Consider the following 6,000-nt stretch of genomic DNA (forward strand, 5'->3'; position numbering starts at 1 on the left):
AAAGCATCTTTATCGTCATTCCGACATCGCGTGTGTGTGCGTATGACCGTTGTAGCACTTGCCACTTGCAGCCGTTGCGTCTTCAACACGAAACGCTTTTTGAGGACTCAAATCCTTTTCTTAGACAAAGTCATCGTCGAAAAACATGGTCGTTTCGTACTGCAAAGCATAGTAGCTGCATGTATACTCGAATCTTACCCTTTACTCGTATGATATACAAGCTTCTAGATCACGGACGTAGTGGATAAGCCATTTGAGTAGCAGTGGAAGGAATGAGCTACACTGCCAAAGCTGGACCAGCAAGCAAACGACACGTTACATGCGATATAAGCCTTGGAGAATCCGAACATCGCACGTACCGGTAGCCACACTGTGGGGGAGAGCGTATTAAAACTGTCGTGGGTAGGTCAGTGAGCTTAGTTGCGTTGAGAGAGCCGACGGGTGAGCGGCGAGCTTCTCGCCACGCGCGGTAGAAAGTTCAGTGGCCAAAAACACAAATCAGTAATTTAAAGATCGGCGGAAGGAATGAACTACACTGCCAATGCTGGAGAAGCAACAAACGACACGTTACATGTGATATAAGCCTTGGAGAATCCGAACATCGCACGTACCGGTAGCCACACTGTGGGGGAGAGCGTATTAAAACTGTCGTGGGTAGGTCAGTGAGCTTAGCTGCGTTGAGAGAGCCGACGGGTGAGCGGCGAGCTTCTCGCCACGCGCGGTAGAAAGTTCAGTGGCCAAAAACACAAATCAGTAATTTAAAGATCGGCGAAAGGAATGAACTACACTGCCAATGCTGGAGAAGCAAACAAACGACACGTTACATGTGATATAAGCCTTGGAGAATCCGAACATCGCACGTACCGGTAGCCACACTGTGGGGGAGAGCGTATTAAAACTGTCGTGGGTAGGTCAGTGAGCTTAGCTGCGTTGAGAGAGCCGACGGGTGAGCGGCGAGCTTCTCGCCACGCGCGGTAGAAAGTTCAGTGGCCAAAAACACAAATCAGTAATTTAAAGATCGGCGGAAGGAATGAACTACACTGCCAATGCTGGAGAAGCAAACAAACGACACGTTACATGCGATATAAGCCTTGGAGAATCCGAGCATCGCACGTACCGGTAGCCACACTGTGGGGGAGAGCGTATTAAAACTGTCGTGGGTAGGTCAGCGAGCTTAGTTGCGTTGAGAGAGCCGAAGGGGGCGGCAGAAAGTTGAGTGGCCACAAACACAAATCAATAATTTAAAAATCCGAAATACATTTTATTTTACAAACATGGCCAATCATGGTTAAAAGTTTAGCTTACCGACATTCCTATCTCAAAGGGCACACCTTCCAAATCTCAAGAAAGGAGTGTTAGCCAATGAAACCACAGAAATCCGAGACCAGGATAATCGTTTCTCAAAGGGCACACTTGAAGAAACGCTGATCTACCGGCTCTTCAGATTCTGGGTTGTTGGCAAATTATTTATTCACTTGGTGTTAGTAAGCAACCATATACAGCTACAATCACAAATCTTGATGTTAAAAAGTGGTCTCGTTAGTGAAAACAAGATAAATCTGGATGTCAGTTACTAATATGCGGTTAGCTACGAGACTTGCTTCATGTGAGTGGAGTTACTGTAGCTGCCTTTTCAGCACCACCAAAAACGTGGTGCTATAAATGTGAACATCGTGAATGTGTTTTCGTACAGTACTTGTACAATTCGGAACTTGAATATCTGGAGATAAACTAACTATTAAAGTACGAGAGAAACTACTACTTGACGCCTTCAGATGTTGTGCTACATGCAGTAGGTGAGGCTACTGAGTCTAATGCTGTCGATACAGGTAGTATATGGATGAATATACACGTCTTTCCGACAGACACAAAGGCAAGATTGTGAATATGTGATTAATATCCAATCATATACTACAATGTACCTTAATTCAGCCAATTAGGTCGCACAGGAGCAGGCTCTTCATTCCGACACTTTCTGACAAATATTTGTCGGAAGCTAGAGCTAACTATTTTGAAACCAATACTGAATTTAAGTCGTGTAAGATATATGTCAATATTTTTGTGGTTCCGACAATGCGGTATACCTCCTACTTTAGGTTAAAATTGAGCAGTAGTGTTAAGGTACACTCAACCAGCCAAGTCCAGTTAACAAAAAGCAGAAAAGACAAGCAGCAACCAGCATGAGCCTCTCCGCACTTATCCCTACAAACACGCAAAAAGCGCGTACTATCGGAATAGGCGCGTTCGAGCGTATGCTTAAAGTCGAGGATGTATCCATGGACGTTGTCCGAGCATGCATTTTCAGTGACAGCTCTGGAAAGAGCTTAGCGGCCGTGATGGATCGTTTTGGCTACTATCTCGCCGCATGCGAAGGTAAGAAAGGTAAGTTGGCGCCCAACACCGCCATTTCTTACTTTAGAAACGTGAAGCTTTGGTTTTTCGATGAGTATCCTCATCTTAGAGTACCAACCGAGCTAATTTTGCTTAAACAAGGGAAACTCTCGAAAAACACTGCTTAAAACGTGATAATGGAGGATTTACTAACAAGGTGCCACCTTGTACAAAGGCGGATTTGCGCTCACTAATATGCTATGTGTACAAAACAGCATCCGTCGCCTCGGATTACGAAGATGCAGCGCTTGCGTGCCTTATGTGGCATTGCTTCGGCCGTTCATCAGATCTCGGCTACGTCACAAAGCAGCACATTACAATGTGAGCTGACAGCGTTTTCTACATTCGGATGCTACGAATGAAAACAGCTGAGGAGCAAGGCCTCACGCTCGTACCTGATCGGGCGGATTTTGTGACCTGCCCGCTGCACACGCTCGCAGTAGCCTTGGTGATGCAGGAGTCGCCTTGTGTGTCCCTGCTAAGCCAGCTTCCTTCTCTTGTGACACCGTCTGCACCCTCACTTGATGCAGCAGCACCCCTTCTCGATGTACTACGAGTACCTTCGGTCAATGCTGCCACCTCTTCGCAGCTTTTTGCAGCAGGAATGACTGACCCGGCGGCTGCCACTCTGCGAAGCGTCCCGAGCTCCGCTGCAGCCAACCCTTCAGCGACCAACCAAGCTCGCGGTGACGACGGGGTTCAAGCGTATGTGAACCGGTTCCTGAAGCGGGTGTCGGAGCCGGCAGGAGCCTCAGCCAACTTGACCTCGCACTCCTTCAGGCGGGGCGGGGCGCAGCATGCAAACGGGGACGAGCGGCTGGCTGCACAGTAGATCTTTGATCGTGGGTCATGGGACATGACGCGCACCAACAAAGGATTCGCCTACGTATTCAACACGCCACGCGAGGACCGTAAAGTAGCACGGGTCTTGAGCGAGTGGGCTGCGGACGAGGCACCGATGATTCTTGATGTTGCCATTCTCGACCATGGGGCTCAGGAGCGCATGACCCGGTTGCAGGAGTTTGCTGTTCGCTCCCTGTGTAGGGCTGAAGAACAACAAGCTAAACGCGAGTCGCAAGGTCATTGGGGTCCTTACCGCCTACCTAATTAGGCATTTCCCGGAAGTGAAGACTCTCGAACCCAGGAGCTTGTTCGTTGTTCGAGTCAAAGAATGCTTGGAAGCAGCTGACATCTCCCACACCGACTTGCTGGCGTGGTCAGTCGCGCTGAGCCATGTTGCCTCCAAACCTGCTCAACAAAGGAAGGACACTGAAAAGAACGGCTGCAATCGAACGGAGTGTCATCACGCTGCTGTCATTAATGAGCTTATCGAAAGCAATAGGCTGTTGTCTGCACGCCTGCTGGTGCTAGAGGCTGCCATCCTTAAGCGACCTGCGCACGAAGAGCCAGCCCAAACTACAGAATAGGAGCAAGTTTCATCAGCTCAAACACCTGCAGCGAAACGCAGAAAGAAAGCGACTACCAACCTGTCATCGATCTGGTTCGAGTGGTACACACGGCAGCCTCGCGTCTGGAGCTCTAAGGACCGACAAAAGGAGTCAGATTACCGCTTGATCGTCGCGTACATGAAGCTTTTCCTGGAGGGCGGGTTTCAGCTTCACGAGAGATCGGAGGACTACAAGGATCGCGCTCTCGAGGTCGGCCAACGTGCAGAATCGGCGGTCCTCGGCTTCCTGAGTGGACAAGGTATCCGAGCAAAGGGCAGCGGTAGCGTACTGCGTGAGATGCGCAAACTTCATCGCTTAGGAGCCCTCGACGGCCGTATCACGACGTACCGTACACACCTCACCTCAAACAAAATTGCTGATCCTGCGCCTACATCAACCCAAGACATACTTCAATTCGTAGGACATGTGTAAGACAAGTGAGTAGATTTGAATGAATTGCAACTCTTCGCAAACATCATAAGCCGACAGCAGGGAATTGGACCCCCCACTCGTTACCATCCGAGCGCTGCACCAGCAGTGCCGGCGATATTCGTGTGCGCAATGGCATACTGTGCTCTGGACTGGTCCTTTGCTACGGGAGATCTGCTGGGGTGGCTCTGGAAAAAGAAGACTGAGACCACAAGGCCCCTGTCGGTAATTTGTGGCGCTGCATGATTGGCTAAGTAAAAAAACCTAGGCAAGGTTTAATACGTGACGTTGTTTTATTGGCTGAGCAAAAAACCTGAATGAGGTTAATCCAAATGACTGGCCTACGACAATGATGTCACTATTTTTGGCTTAAGTGTCATTATTTAAAAAAAAAAACTCTAATAGAGGCCCCTCACCCTGGCATCGGGTCTCATTCATGAATTTGCTGGCTGTTGAGCACAGTGCTGTGAAGCCTATAATGCCCCTAAACAAAAAACATGAGTTTTCTCGGCCTACAGGCCTCTTTAGAGCATTTCCTTGCACCTTCGAACTCTCTTTCCAAAGCTGACTGGGATGGTCGTACTTATAAAAGCGACCGTACTTAGTGTAAGCGTACTTAATCTGAGTACACCGTCATGATCTGATTGGCGGATCCGAACTGTCGGAAACATGTCGGAAAGGGGTAGGGTGTCGGAGCGGTTGCGATATGGTAGAAGGAATTTGGTGTACCGGTAAATTAAACTTTAATATCTGTACCTCCTATGCTCCTGTATTTCACCCTCCTCTATTGTCATTTAGTAATCAGTGCGCCCTTTGAGATTCCTGTACTTTCATAAGTAATATATTGAGTTTCGCGTCAATTCGTAAGCGCTGACCACTTACCTTTTATCTAAAAGAAATATTCTTACTCGTATTTCGACAAAGGCTCACTATACAACGCCTTGCCATCCCGAGTTTCCAACAAATCGTAAGTGGAATCGTCTTACGATTATACGCTGTTCCAATTGGCCAAAAATGGATCTAAAACTACCCAGAAGCCACTGTAAAATGAGTGAAGGAAGCGCGCAACAGACCAGCGAAAGCGCGGCCTGCGGGGTGGCTGTAGCTGACGTGGAGGCAATCCGAGATGCCTGCGTTACCAAGGAAACACGAGGAAAGTACAAGAGTAGCTTGAACGGCATTGCAAAGTGGATTCGCAAGGAGCTTGCTAAAGTCGACCACAACACGGATCGATTCTTCGACAGCAGTGGTGAACTTAATCTAATGGAGTTCACGCCTCCGTATTTTGAGCAGTTTCTTGTTTACAAAAGCGTGATGTGAAAGCTGGGACACTAAGTGGTTATCGGAGTGCAATTAAGGACCTGTATAGAGTGAGGCGTCTAGCTTTGCCGCCTGAATATGGAGATGGAATGAAACAGCTTTTCTCGGGAATGAAGCGCATGGAGGCTGATAGTGACCAGATTAGTAGCCCGAAGACGTCCGGGAAGCAGCCATTGACCTACTCGCTTTACCAGAAACTCTGTGAAAAAACTTTGGAACTTGGTGATGGAGGTTTTTCTCATCTCTTCCTAATATCCCAATGGAATTTAACGTGCAGATCAATATCTGTTCAAACCGTACAAACTCAGCATTTTGTGGCTAAAGACGATGGCATTGGTGTAATATTTGTCACGACAAAAACGAATCAGGAAGGCACTGGGCCGCGTGATTCTCGTCACGTTTACGCGAATCC

Source organism: Phytophthora infestans, genomic scaffold, assembly GCF_000142945.1.
Source record: "Phytophthora infestans T30-4 supercont1.20 genomic scaffold, whole genome shotgun sequence".
NCBI classification, from domain to species: Eukaryota; Oomycota; class Peronosporomycetes; order Peronosporales; family Peronosporaceae; genus Phytophthora; species Phytophthora infestans.